At 41.5% G+C, this 15,368-nt stretch overlaps 1 protein-coding gene across 2 annotated transcripts in view; it reads left to right on the top strand.

Annotated features, from left to right (window-relative positions):
- The window catches only part of LOC145402140 (serine hydroxymethyltransferase-like), a 155,219-nt gene that overhangs the window by 36,218 nt on the left and 103,633 nt on the right, over positions 1 to 15,368 (top strand). The gene's annotated exons all lie outside the window — the stretch shown is intronic.

The raw sequence follows: 15,368 nt of genomic DNA, 5'->3' as shown, positions 1-15,368 counted from the left end.
ACTGTACATTATTATACATTCAGTACAATAATCAAATAGTATAATGTATAATAAATAATACTGTACTGTATGCAAATAAACATGTCTTTTATTTACCTTATTGTGGTGAACATAGCTGAAGTGGTCAGGCAGTTTGAACTGCTTCTGGCTTTATCGACTTTTTCCGATATGTAAGAATTTAGTCCGATAGGTCCTCAATTCCAGTAAAAGCGAATTCCAGTCTTCTGAAGCCCTTTATATTGAGGTTTTACTGTGTAAAGGCATTTGAAGCATTAAACAGTCTCCCTGAAGTGGGGGATCAGCTTATAGGTTATGTACTGTCGCTCAAAAAAGTATCCTTACAAAAATGACACGAGTCATTTTGACACAACAGATGATGAAGTATGGTATACTGACATTGTCCGAATCACTATGGTCATTGTGGAGTCCTGCATTCACATGAGTATTGATACTTTTTTGAGCAACAGTACAATATGAGGAAAATGAAGGAGGTACATGATGATCTAGGAAGAAAAATGAATGAAAATTACTCTGAAAATAGGAAGTTATTTCAGAAAGAGATGCAAAAATGTAGAAGTGACAGTGGAAAGAAATGTAAAAGTGTGAAGGATGTAACTGGTAGATTATTAACTGGTGGGGACGAAGTAAGGACCAGATGAAAAGAATATTTTTAGGTCCTGATGAATGGGAATGGAGAGAGCAAAGGAACTGTTAACGTGATTGGTTTTAGGGATGTAAAGAGAAGTAACGCAGTGCCAGGAAACGTTACACTCGCACTGGTGATGAATGCTGTGAAGCGGATGAAAAATGGGAAGGCAGCTGGGGTTGATGAGGTGTATGCAGAGATGATAAAGTGTAATGGAGAGTGCGGAATGAAGTGCTTGTTGGAGATATGGAAGAAGGCATGGATGAGTGAAACTGTGCCAGTAGAGTGGAAAAAAACAGTGATTACCCTTGTACAAAAATAAAGGTGAGCGAAGTGAATGAAAGAATTATCGTGGCGTAAGTCTATTGAGGATTGTAGGGAAAGTATATGGAAGAATTGTTATAAAGTACAAGAGATATCAGAAGTTCTAGTGAATGATGAGTAGGATGGCTTTAGGAGTGGCAGAGGATGTGTGGATCAAGTATGTGCAATAAAACAGATAGTGGAGAAGGTGTGTGAGTAGGACTATAAGGTGTTTATGGCATTTATGGATGTGGAAAATGCATATAGCAAAATAGACAGAAGGTTTGAGGAAGGTTTTGCGCATGTACGGTGTAGATGGTAAGAAGCTAGGTGCGAACAAAAGTTTATGTGGTGGTAGTGAGGCATGTGCAAGGGTAAATGGACATCTAAGTGATTGGTTCACGATCATTGTGGGCATGCAACAAGGTTGTGGTGTCCCCATGGTTGTTTAATATACAGTGGGCTGGCATGGTAGCGTGATCACAGTGTGCGAATCGCATTGTACATGAGTGACCAAAACCATAACCATAAAACTGAATGTGCGAGTTTATCCCACAATATGCGAGGCAGAGGCAAGGAGTGGCCTAAAACCGCTATTTTTTTCAGACTACATGACACCCCCCTCCCCCCACGATGCGCACATTGTGACATCATTCGTGACATCATCACCAGTACATTTTTCTTCATCAGGAGTACTGGTGATGAAGAAAAATCATTCACTTAGCTTTAAGGTGTACAGGAAATCAACCATTTGTAACCTGTTCATTTATTTTTTTGTGTATCATCAGTCTGCCACAAATTGTCTGTTACCTCATCAATGTTCCTTAGAGCCCTTAGAATTTGCAGTCCAGAACATATACAAGAAGAAAATAATCTTATTTGGGAAATCTTCCAAAACTTAAGGTATCCCAAATGGTTCATAAAAACAGCATACCTCAAGGCTAGGCAATCTTACTACGTACCTAAAAACCCCACCACAGAAAAGAAACGCTTCCTCACATTGCCTTATGTTGCAGACTTGAATATGTTAAAGTTAATAGGTTACAGTAGTGATGTAAATATAGCATTCAGGTATACCTCCACCATCAGATCAGTGTTAGTAAAGAACAGATGCACAACATATTCAGATGCAAGCATATATAAAAATCCTTGCAAAGATTGTGAACTAGTTTACATAGAAGAAACAGGTCGAAGTTTGGAAACACGGATCAAGGAACACAAGTATGCCATAAAAACATATAAATTGAGTAATGCAATATTTAATCATGTTTGTGAAGCCAACCACAGAATTGACTGGCAGGGTAGCCATCTACTCTATAAAAGTCATGACTTTCGGAAACGAAAGATTGATGAAGCCATGTGTATCCAAAAATATGAGAATTTCAACCTTAGTGAAGGCATGTACAAGCTAGACCCTGGTGGAAATGTCCCTTCCTGCACCAACCCAGGTGAGGTCAGATAGGAATTACACTTGCCCTGTGTGGTGATGTCCCCCCTTTCCCTCTTTGGGAAATCCCCACTTACAGTCCACCCTACCCCACCTCCCCTTTACCCCACCCTACCCCACCTCCCCTTTACCCCACCCTACCCCACCTCCCCTTTACCCCACCCTACCCCACCTCCCCTTTACCCCACCCTTCCACACACACACACACACACACACACACACACACACACACACACACACACACACACACACACGCATAAAATGGAGCCCTTGTATTGCCAATATGTCATTTCCTATCACTATCTTGACCACTGAAGATGGCGACAGTGTCCACCGAAACTATTTGGTAAATATATTCTTCGTCTACAAGTGTGGGTTTTATTTACCATCTTAAAGCCTGGAATAATACAACATTGGCAACCGATAAACGCACATGGGGCGGCAGGGGCACTCTAAGTGTGTTGCCACACCTCGGAACCCCAGTTATGTTAGTCCATCAGGCCAGTCGTCTACTGTTTTTAAGGTGACTGACCAAATTTTTTTAATTTTAGCCATATTTGTAGTATATGTGTTAAAAATTTTCCCTTTCTTATATCTCTAAGGTTGAAAAAATATCAAGGTGTGAGGGGGGTCCCGCCCATATGTTATTTTTCCCATAAGATTATGTATTCATAGTGCTTGAGGTTGTGGGCCACCCATCCACTCATGCACTGTGCGAACCCACTGTAAATACATACAGGGAAACCCAGATTTACGATACTCCTAGATGCGATACCCCGGAATAGTGATGGGGGTAGAAATCCCACCCTACCCGCCTATCATAGGCCTACCCCTGGTTTTGTGATGGGTTTTGATTTTTTTTTTTTTTTTTTTTACAGATTTTGATGATATTTTGTGTTTAGGTTGATTTATAAACTGTTTTTAGACTTAGATTAATGAGTTTTAATCATAGGTGGAGTGAACACTGTCGTTTGGTGTACGGATTCTTGCCCATCAGATGAGGTACAAAACAGTGTGGACAGCTAGACGACTCAACAAAGAATATTTCATGTTTGACCAATGAATTGCCATTAAGCTATCGTGGATACATAATAATAATTATAAAGAAATATTAATAATTATGAAATCCTTACCTTTGAGAGTAAATATTTCATGCATTGATGAAAACTGTGATGTCGATAAATCATGAGTTTGCATTTGGGCTGTTCAAGGAAAAATGTTATGTAAATACAAAGGAATTTCTAAATAAATGTTGGAAAATAAGAGAGAAGAAAATAAAGGAGCTCAGCAACCAGAACAGTAACTAAAACGACATAAAAAGAGGCTGTTGAAAAGGCTGCCCTGATCGCATCATCGATTGATAAATCGTGTTTGCATTCGGGCTGTTCAAGGGAAATTGCTTTGAAAATACAGTACAAAGGAATTTCATTAACCCTTATCCGCTGGGGGTTTCCAGCCACTGCCTGCTCCTTACAGGGAATTTCTGAGATTTTGGGAAAATTACCCTTACATCAAACCCTAATATGTTCCATACTATTATAGCTAGAGAAAAAATTAAGTATACATAACACTTACCAACTCTTCCTCTTTCAAATGAAAGTATCTCGAGGTGTTCAGGTGGCCCCGTCGATGAGTTTCGTTTTTGTTTTTAAAGGCTCCAACATGCTTGCATGTGTTGGCCTTGGTCACCTAATGGCAGCTCTCCACGCTGCACAATCCATTGCAGCCTCCCTGTTCAGTCCCTTAACCCTAAGGTCACACTTAATGACCTCGTCCCATGTCTTTCTTGGTCTACCCCTCGTAACCCCACCCCCAATATTAACACTTCTCACCTTCCTCACCCAATTATCATCCCCCATCCTCTCCACATGTCCAAACCACCTCAATCTGCCTCTTCTCATCACAACACCAATACACTCCAGTCCCATCCTACCTCTCAACTCTTCCATCGTAAACCCAGCCCCTCCAGGCCTTGGACGCAGGGACGCACTGCACATCCACCTAATCATTGTCATTTCTGTACGTCTGAGCCGGCGAATATCTTCCTCCGTCACTGCCTAGGTCTCACTACCATACAGCATTACACTCCTAACACATGCTGCATACAAAGACCCCTTAGCACGTAGGGAGAGTCCTCTCAGTGTCAGGAGAGGCAAGAGCTCCCTGAACTTCTTCCAAGCACTTCTCACCCTAGCCACAGAGCTAGCTCCAGCCCCACCTCCAGGATACAACATGTCTCCCAAATAACAAAACTCTTCCACACACTCAAGAGATTCACCAGCAAGTTCAATCCTTTCACGTCTGACAATCTCCACCTGCTCACCCCGACACTCCGTACACACAAAATCGGCATTATCTCGCAGTCTACCTCTGTTACCACTACATCTCTTATGCACCCATTTATCACACACCGCACAAGATGGAATTACTTCCCACGCCCTTGTGGCAAACTGCACATGGCCACTCTCCCTTGTCTTTGAGAGTACCGCCACCAACCCTAGATATCATCACTTTTGTTTGATCTGCATTTACCCTTAAACCTTTGTCCCTCATACCATTTCTCCACTTCTTAAACCTTTCCTCCGCCTCCCTTTTGTTCTCTGCAATCAACACCAAATCATCAGCCTACAACAACTCCCACGGGAGTCCGTTTCTAAAGTCACGTGAGAGGGCTTCAAGTACCATGATAAACAACATGGGACTCAAGACTGACGCCTGATGCACACCAACATTCACGGAAAACTCATCACTCAAATCTCCATTCACTCTCACCTGGGTGTGAGCACCCACATACATGGCCATAACCACCCTAACCAGCCACTCCTCCAAGCCAAGCTTTCTCATTGCCCACTTCACCACCTCTCTGGGGACTCTGTAAGGATAAGTTAAAGATGACTGGTTTCCCATGTTTTGGCGGACTAATCTGTTTGCACTCCACTCCCAGTGACCTTGGACTCACTGGCTAGCGTTGGCAGCACTGACCGGTGCGGTGATTGTAACACTGCCCGGCCTCATGGAATATTCCAGTCATTTTTTCGTCTTTTCTTTACTGACCATCGTAAGGATGAGTCATCATCCCTTTCATGTGGCTCCCCATAGGGTTTTCTGCCTGTTTCATAGCGCCACTATGCCCCATAGATGTACGGGAAAAGAATAACTGTTTATTTTTTGTACTCACTTCTTGTGTCAGTTATAATTATTTCCCTCTACTACAACACTTACATTTGCACATGACATCATGATTATGGATAATTGCACTTTAAGAAGTAATTGCTTTGGCTGTTTCATGCAGTATGGTTAAGTATGAGGTAATTTCATGTACAGAAATTGTGACTAATGTGTACTAATCAGAGGACATTGTGAAAATATTACTTATGTTATACACAACTTGCATTTTTTGTACTTCACATCACATGGCTGACATTAAAATTTCTTCAGCTGATTTATTTTTGTGCCATCACAGGCCTCTATACTAACAAGGCATATGGGCCTGATGGAGTCTCTCCTGTTGTCCTCAGGAACTCCTGTTGTCCTCAGGAACTGTGCTTCTGTGCTTACACCTTGCTTAGGCAAACTCTTTCGTCTTTGTCTGTCAACCTGTACCTTTCCTTCTTGCTGGAAGTTTGCTCTCATTCAGCCAGTCTCAAAGAAGGGTGACCATTCCCAACCCTCTAACTATCGTCCAGTTGCTTTAACATCCTGTATCTCAAAAGTTTTCAAGTCAATCCTTAATAGAAAAATTTTAAAGCATCTTTCCTATCACAACCTTCTTTCTGATCGTCAGTATGGGTTCCGTCAGGGACTCTCCAATGACGATCTTCTCACCTACCTTTCAGACTCCTGGTCATCCTCCTTTCAGGACTTTAGCTAAGGCTTTGCCATTGCACTTGACATCTCAAAGGCTTTCAGTCGAATCTGGCATAAATCTTTAATTTCCAAACTGCCCTCTTGTGGTTTCTGCCCTTTTATCTGTGCCTTCATCTCTAGCTACCTTTCCGGTCGTTCTATAGCTGCTGTTGTAGATGACCATTGTTCATCTCCTAGATCTATCAACAGTGGTGTTCCTCAGGGCTCTGTCCTATCACCAACTTTCTTCCTTTTATTTATCAATGACCTTCTAAGCTGTACATTTAACCAATCCACTCATACGCTGATGATTCCACCCTTCACCTTATAATTTTCTCACCTACCTTTCAGACTCCTGGTCATCCTCCTTTCGGGACTTTGGCTAAAGCTTTGCCATTGCACCTGACATCTCAAAGGCTTTCAACAAGTCTGGCATAAATCTTTAATTTCCAAACTGCCCTCTTACGGTTTCTGTCCTGTCTGTGCCTTCATCTCTAGCTTCCTTTCTGGTCGTTCTATAGCCGCTGTTGTAGACGGCCATCGTTCTTCTCCTAGATCTATCAACAGTGGTGTTCCTCAGGGCTCCGTCCTATCACCAACTCTCTTCCTTTTATTTATCAATGACCTTCTAAGCTGTACATCTAACCCTATCCACTCATACGCCGATGACTCCACCCTTCGCCTTACCATTCGGTGCCCGCAACGCCCATCTCATCAGTTACTTCAACAAACAAGGGATGAGGCTATGGCACACCTAATGTCTGACTTGGCTCGTATCTCTGACTGGGGTAAAAATAATCTTATTTTTAATTCATCAAAGACTCAGTTGTTACACCTATCAACCCGACAGAATCTTCCACATGTGTACCCACTGATGTTTAATAATATTCAGCTTAATCCTGCATCATCCTTGAACATGCTTGGGGTTTCATTTACTCGGGACTTATCTTGGAAAGATCATATTACATCTCTTGTAAAATCTGCTTCCATGAGATTGGGTGTGCTAAGCCGACTCCATTCCTTCTTTACCCCCGTACAATGGTTGACTCTATACGCGGGTTTTATACGCCCTTGTGTGGAGTACAACTCGCATGTGTGGGAAGGTTCCCCACATATGGCTCTTCTCAATAGGGTGGAGTCAAAGGCTTTTCATCTCATTAACTCTCCTCCTCTTACTGACTCCCTACAACCTCTGTTTCTTCGCTGCACTGTTGCATCTTTATCTCTTTTCTATCTCCACTTCAATGGTCACTGCTTCTCTGAACTCTCTGCATGCATTCCTCCACCTCTTCGACAGGCGCATAGCACCTGTCTAGCAGCAAGCTCTCATCCCTTTTCTGTCCAACTCTCTAATGCAAGAGTTAACCGTTACTCCCAGTCCTTCATTTATGCAACAGGTCAGCTCTGGAACTGTCTCGCTCTGTCTGTATTTCCTGCTTCCTATGATTGTCAGTCTTTCAAACGCGGTGTGTCCAGGCATCTCGAAATGAACGGATCTTGAATTTGGCTGTCTCTTTTATTTTGTTTTTCTTTAGGAGGGAACAGTTATTGCGGGCTTGTGGCCTTTGGTTCCTTCTTCTTCGTATAAAAAAAATATACGCTAATGCTTACAGTCACCGTTATTTTCCGAGGAACACGGGAAAAAGTTTAGTTACAGCCAACCAGGCCATTTTCTTTCTCTCCCATGCACTTCTGGTTTTCTTTCAGTGTACTAAATAGGGTTACTCAGGGTATTTCCAATCATTGTTTCACAGATAACCATAAACAGTAACACTCATTGCAGTACACTTGTAATACTTATTATAAAACACTTTCGTAACACTTACTAGATATAACTTGTCATACATTCACTTATGTATAAAAAAAACACCTGTGCATATCTGTTTACTATTTACAGTTTCCCACACACCTGCTCAATCATTTAGCCCTTTCCCCAGGGGTAAGGGCAGAACTTTTGGGGGTTTGATGGTGCAATCAGCCCCACTCGTGGAGGGACGGAATCGGATGAGAAAGATAAGAAAGACATCACCCTATATTCTACCAGTGCCGTGTACAGACTGAGCCGTGCGTCAGTGGGGTATCTTGGGTACCTACCTACCCTATGGTTGTCACAGAAAATGGCCGCAAGTTCAAAGGGTGGCAGGAAGGTCCTTGTGGCATGTCCCGTCAGCCGGCGGCGCTCCTCGCCCTCAATCGTGATGGCTGTACATGTCAGCTGGTGCATAGAGGTTAATAAATGTTGGAAAATAAGAGAGAAGAATATAAAGGAGCTCAGCAACCAGGACGGTAACAAAAAAATACATTGAGGGGCTGTTGGAAAGACTTATCCCGACTGCGTCATCGATCATATTCCTCGTCAAGAGAATTCCTCATCAATACATCATCGATTCTCCATTGCAACAATTTGCACCTTGGACGATTCTCTGTCTGTCATACACTGTTATTATGCATAGCAGATGGTTATTTAATTGTCCTGGGACCATCTGATGGTGGGATCGTATACAATGCAGCTGCTTTTTCTCTACTGAATTTGAATACAAGTCGGAGATTGCATTCTCCAGTGACCTTGACTGGATACAAGCGAAACAGACACTGGTTTTAGGCTTAGGTTAGCTTCTTTTACAGCTGTTTGGCCATTTAGATTGGATTTAAACTTTTTTCTGGACTCATTTGGGTGGGTTTAGGACTTAGTTGGGGGGAAACCCAAGGCTCAAAAACAGCCCCATACTTTACATATTAAATCTACCCAGAGATACGATACCACAACCAGAAATGGGTTTTTACTTAACTAATTGCATTGTTAAACCTGGGTATGCCTGTTTTACAACATTTATATATATATATATATATATATATATATATATATAGTAATCCCTCTACTATCTGACGTAATAGAGCCAAAGGCATGTCCAGAAAGTGGTCCCGTCCGGATAATGGGCCCCAGCCTCCTGGACCTGTACTTAAGGACCCTAACCCAGCATAACTGTAAAAGCCACCTAAATAACTCCCTACCGGACATGCATAGCACCTATTTAAACCTATTTAAGACCCTATTCACACCAACAATGGACATAAAGCATGAAGTAAATGAAAAGGAACCTAAGAATGAGGAATTAGAAGTGACTGTACCTCAGCCAGGGTACTTATAGCACGTCTGTGGCCGCCTTCTGTAAGGCTTTGGCAGTGGTGAATATTCTCTTGAAGCACATACAGTTATCCAGTGTTGAGCTGTACTTACAGTAATTCTTTGCACTGTGAGTTATAATTGTTTAACACTGCACATTCTGTTAATTGCACCACACCAGTTTCAACTGCCAGTTTGCACTCCACAGTTAATCCTTTACACTCTAAATTCTAAAATTCTAATTTCTTAACACTGCACAACACTGTAAATTCCCGTGTGGTCTAGTGGCGAGGTATTGCAGTTTATTCACTGTTTATTCACACAAAATGAGCACGTGTGGCATCCATTGCCATAAGCATCTACTCGTGATCGAAGTTAGGCAGTAACTGTTGGTGCTGGGGTAGCAGGGTTGCCAGATCGCAACTCGGCCACATTACCAAACTCCTCAATTTTCATTACCAAATTTAACTTTTCACTACCAAATTCGTAAAGCTAGCATTTTATTCTTCACTAATTATACTGTATATACAAGTGGAAATACATGTAATCACTCTCCTTATAATTAACAGCATGTTGATTATTTTCATGCTATGTAGGCTAGCAGATTAATCAGAGAGAGCAGACCATCCACCATCTCCATCCTGTGTATCCTCATACCTGTGAAAAATCCGTTTGGTAATGCATTATTCTGATTCATTACCAAATGAATTTTTCATTTCCAAATTGATCCACATTTGGTAATGAAAAATACCAAATGGCAACCCTGACAAGGGAGGGGAGAGGAGGGAGGAAGGAATGGGTGAAGGGGCCGTGGTGTAAACGGCTGTTTGGCACCGCACGGCAATTTCAGATTACAGGTGGGGAAAAATTAGGATTTGGAGGGGATTTTTTTTTCTTTTTTTTTTTGGCCATTTTTGGGTTCCTAAGGTCCAGGCCCACCATGTCCGGTAAGTGGGGTGTCCGGAAAGTGGGTGTCTGGATAGTACGAGGATTACAATATACAGCATATACAGGTAACTCTCACGGAACACGATCTCACGGAACGCGCTCGCAATTATACACGGTAAGGGCTGGGATACATATAAGACAACGTAAGATTAAAAAACCATTATGAAAACTACAAATTAACGCAGGAGAGGCTTTTGAAAGATCAAATCCTCGAACGTCACCGCAGCGCGCGGTTTGTTTTGATTACGTGACGATCTAGGTGGGAAATTATTCAGTGAGTGAGACATTCCCGAGTACAGTAGCACAGTATTTGTAAGTTAAATATTTACAGTACTGTACTGTTCTGGTAAGTTTATGTGCAACTTAAAGTACTATTAAATAACGTTAAAGCAAGAAATAAAGTCATATAACCAGTTTACCTGATAGGCGTCAGAATATTGCCTTTTTTATTTGTTCGTTTTTTCCACAGTACCTTACAGTATTTGTAAGTTAAATATTTACTGTTCTCTTATGTACTGTACTTGTAAGCACTTAAATAAAGTTAAATCATTAAATAAAGCCTTGTAACCAGATAACCCGAATTATATGATTACCCATGATCGGCGTTGGAATATTGCCTTTTTTGTTTGTTCGTTAAACTCTTACTGTACTGCTTTTCTACAGTACTGTATTTGTAAGTTAAATATTTACTGTTCTGGTATGTACTTGTAAGCAATTAAAGCATTAAATAAAGCCTTGTAACCAGTTAACCTGATTTAAATGATTACCCATGATCGGCGTCGGAATATTGCCTTTTTTTTTGTTTGTTCGTTAAAGACTTATAATAAGAGAAAAATACATTTTTGTCTTGGTATCTTTACCTATTTGCTCAGGTTTGCTGTAATGGTTTGCAACTTGTAGAAAACTGTGAAAACTTTCAGGAAGTGAACGAAAATCTGGGACATGACCTTGACTTCACCCTCTCATGTATCATCTGTCAGTTCACCACCGGCTATCGTGATGAGTGGATGTGCGATTTTTTCGCTCGCGGCCGTGCCTAACCACACATAGTTACACCCATTATCTCGACCCAGACAGAAAATACAACCTTTTTCCTCCCTTGCAAAACACAAACAACCACCCTGTTTACGAGACAGCAATATATATTGCGAAAATAACAAGGTAAAATGATAAAGATGAACGTAAAATGATAGAGAAAGATGAACATGTTATGACGGAAGAAATATGTTTTCCCTGTCTGTAAACGTATTTATTTCTGCTTTGTATCTGTATTCGTAATAATTAGACTTATTGTTAGTTCTGAAACTGCATTACGATTCTATTTTTAGCCATTCTCGTGGTGTGGGAGCTGGAAGTTGTGACACAACTTCCTTATTGCTAATCGGACTGACCCTCCACTTTATTCTCCCGTGGCAGAGTCTAGCCTTGGAGAACGTGCAGTTTTCTCATTTAGGACTGAAAATTCAACTCTTTCGCTCCCTTTTCCAAGCATGGGCACAACGATAACGTAAAAAATAACTCGAAACAATAAACACATATCAAAAAGGTGAAAATGTATTCATAACATTTTTTTTTTCCAGCCATTCCTAACAGATTATGTACTGAAATCATTCGATATCACAGTACTGCATTTCTAAGTTAAATATGTACTGTTCTGGTATGTACTTGTAAGTTAAAGCACTGGTACCAGTTAACCTAATTTATATGATTACCTATGATCGGCGTCGGAATGTTTCCTTGTGTTTACGTACAGTATTTGTGTGTTGAAGTTTTGCTCAGGAGTACTGTATTTGTGAGTTATAATATTAAATAAACCTTCTAACCACTTAAAGTGCTTTCTAGTGACAGATAACAGCAAAACAACACATTTGGGGGGTCAAGGGAGCAAAATACGGAGTAGTTTAAATATACGCGATTTCGCACCTAACACGGCATGGTAGGAACGAAACCCACGTGTTCCGTGCGGGTTACCTGTATATATATATATATATATATATATACAGCATATATATATATATTTATATATATAGATATATATATATATATATATATATATATATATATATATATATATATATATATATATATATATATATATATATATATATATATACAGCATATATATATATATATATATATATATATATATATATATATATATATATACAGCATATATACATATATATATATATATTTATATACAGCATATATATATATATATATATATATATATATATGTATATATACAGTGATCGTCAAAATTATCAAGCGCCTACCGCTGGGCGCGCAATAATTATGGGAAAAAAAGAATCACCCATTTCTGGGGGTAAAAATTGAGCCACAAGTTTGCGGCACTAGCATGACGTCACGGTACCCTGAGGCCTGCCGACGCGCTAGTTGGTTCCTGCCTCAATTGCCCACGGGCTGCCTGAGAGAGAGGAACTCTGCTGGATCTCCCTCTCTTTTGGTGCCATTTTTTACCGTGTGTCCTGCAGTGTTTTGGCTTTCACCACTTTGTTATGGCACCTACCTGTGAACTATTGAGTGAAATCATATCACAGATCATTGCTCTAAAGAAGGCAGGCCACCAGACAAAGGAAATTAGTGAATTGGTTGGTGTGGCTCGATCGACAGTGCGTCGGTGGTTTGCGCGGTTTCAAGTGGAAAACAGTGGTGAAGTTCCCACAAAGAAACCGTGGGCTGGTAGGCCTAGGAAAACTTCCCCGAGGTCTGTTAATGTTTTAAAATGTGCAGTGGAGTTTAACCCTCGTGTGAGTGCAAGGAAAATAAAGGAGAGCAACCCGAATGTGTTTGGTGAGGTGTCTGTGAGAACAGTGTCTCGTAGGGTCCATGATCTTGGTTACACAAGTCACAGGCCTGTGAAGAAGCCTCTTCTCACAAAAAACCAGTGACTTCGTAGGCTTGCCTTTTGCTAATAAATATCTTAACTGGGGTGAGGGGCAATGGTTGTCAGTGTTTTGGTCTGATGAGGAAACGTTTAGTGTCACCTGTAACAGAGGAGCACGTGTGTACCGACACAAAGGGAGTGACCCACTTGACCCACGGTATGTAGAAAGAACAGTTAAACATCCTGATTCACTCATGGTATGGGCTTGTTTTTCTGGTGAAGGTTTGGGGAAGCTTGTTGTGCTTCCCAAGAACATAAGAGTGAATCAGGATGTTTACCTGGAACTTCTATGTGATCATTTACCAGACTCCTTCAGGCTAACAGGTGCACAAGTGTTTCAGCAGGACGGTGCACCTGCTCACAAGGCCAAATCGGTCACCAGTTGGCTTCGTGACTGCGAGGTATCATTCATGAAAGACTGGCCAGGAAATAGCCCAGACCTCAACCCGATTGAAAACCTCTGGTACCTCGTAAAGAAGAGTCTCCAAGGGAAGGACATGAGCTCTCTGCCTAAGCTGGAAGCTGCCATTCGTGACTCCTGGGAGAAAATACCCCTCCAGCACCTCAGAAGCCTCGCCCTTTCACTTCCAAGACATCTCGGGTCCGTGAAGAAACGTAAAGGATACCCTACGAAGCACTAAAGGTAAATAAAATGCATTATTTATATGTTTTTCCAATGTTGAAAGGTTTGTTTTGTAGGAGGGACACAGGGTGCTCGATACTTCTGACGAGCACTGAATATATGTATATATATACCGGTATATATATATATATATATATATGTATGTATGTATTACACACACACACGCACACTATATATATACAGTATACAGAAATACCTCAGTATACGATACCCCTAGATGCAGTACCCTGGCTTAACGATGGGGTTAGAATATTAGTAATCCCTGTTCTGTCCGGACGCCCACTTACCGGACATTGTGGGCGTGGTCCTTCGGAACCCAAAAATGACCAAAAAAAGGAAAAAATCCGAATTTTTTCCCACTCGTAAATTGAAATTGGCGTGCTCCACCACGTGGCGACGAACGGCTGTTGTTTATGCATGGCCCCTTCTCCCCTTCCTTCCATCCTCCCCCCTCCCCAGCCAGGGTTGCCATTTGGAATTTTTCATTACCAGAAATTTGGGCCAATTTGGTAATGAAAAGTTTGTTTGGTAGTGAATCGGCATGATCCATTACCAAACAGATTTTTCACATGTGCCCCACCCCGTAAAAAGAACTAACTAAACAAGTAAATAGAGCGCCTCGGACCAGGACGGACCATACGTTGACGACTAAGGAACGGACAAAGGACATTCTGAGGGCGGGAACTTTGAATGTGAGAGGAGTGAATGATGAAGTGAAAGAGAGAGAGATTGTTCAGGTGCTTGAGGATGCAAAAGTGGATATATGTGGATTGACTGATACTAAATGGAAAGGTGAAAGGGTGAGAGAATGGGAATATGGTTTAGGTATATGTGCGGGAGTCAATGAGAACGAGAGGGCAAGAGAGGGAGTATGTCTGATGATAAGCAAGAAGTGGAAGGAGAAGATAAAAGAGTATGGAACAGTGGGTGCAAGGATGGTATGGGTGAGAATGAAAGTAGGTATACAAGTGTGGGCAATTGTATGTGTGTATGCTCCGACAGAGGACCGAGTGGCAAGAGTGAAAGATCGAGTTTTGGGCGAGAGTAGAAGCATATTTGAGAGGAGCGAGAGAGTGCTTTTGATTGGAGACATGAATGGCAAAGTTGGAAATGTACGAGTAGATGGAGTGGTTGGTCAGTGGGGTGTGCCAGCTGAAGTGATGGGAATTGCAGTGCTTTGGTGGACATCTGTGCTGGTAAGGGGTTGGCAATAGCCAACACCAACTTTCGGCATAAGATGATCCACCGGTATACATGGAGAATAATGAGAAGGATGGATGGTGAACTTGTTGAACGAAAGGCAATGATAGACTATGTGTGTGTGGATGAGCGAATGAGGAGACAAGTGTTGGATGCAAGAGTTTGGAGAGGGTGGGGGAATGGAGTCTCGGACCATCACTTAGTGATGGCCAAGGTAAAGCTGCAAAGAAAATGGTTAAGGAGACAAAGGGGAAGACAGGAGGAAACAGCTCTTGTGAGAAGAGTGGAGAATTTGCATGATAG

Source organism: Coenobita brevimanus, chromosome 57, assembly GCF_032717465.1.
Source record: "Coenobita brevimanus isolate Jiangsu-jjx chromosome 57, ASM3271746v2, whole genome shotgun sequence".
NCBI classification, from domain to species: domain Eukaryota; kingdom Metazoa; phylum Arthropoda; class Malacostraca; order Decapoda; family Coenobitidae; genus Coenobita; species Coenobita brevimanus.
The sequence above is the reverse complement of the archived record's forward strand: the minus strand, read 5'-3'. Positions and strand labels throughout refer to the sequence as shown.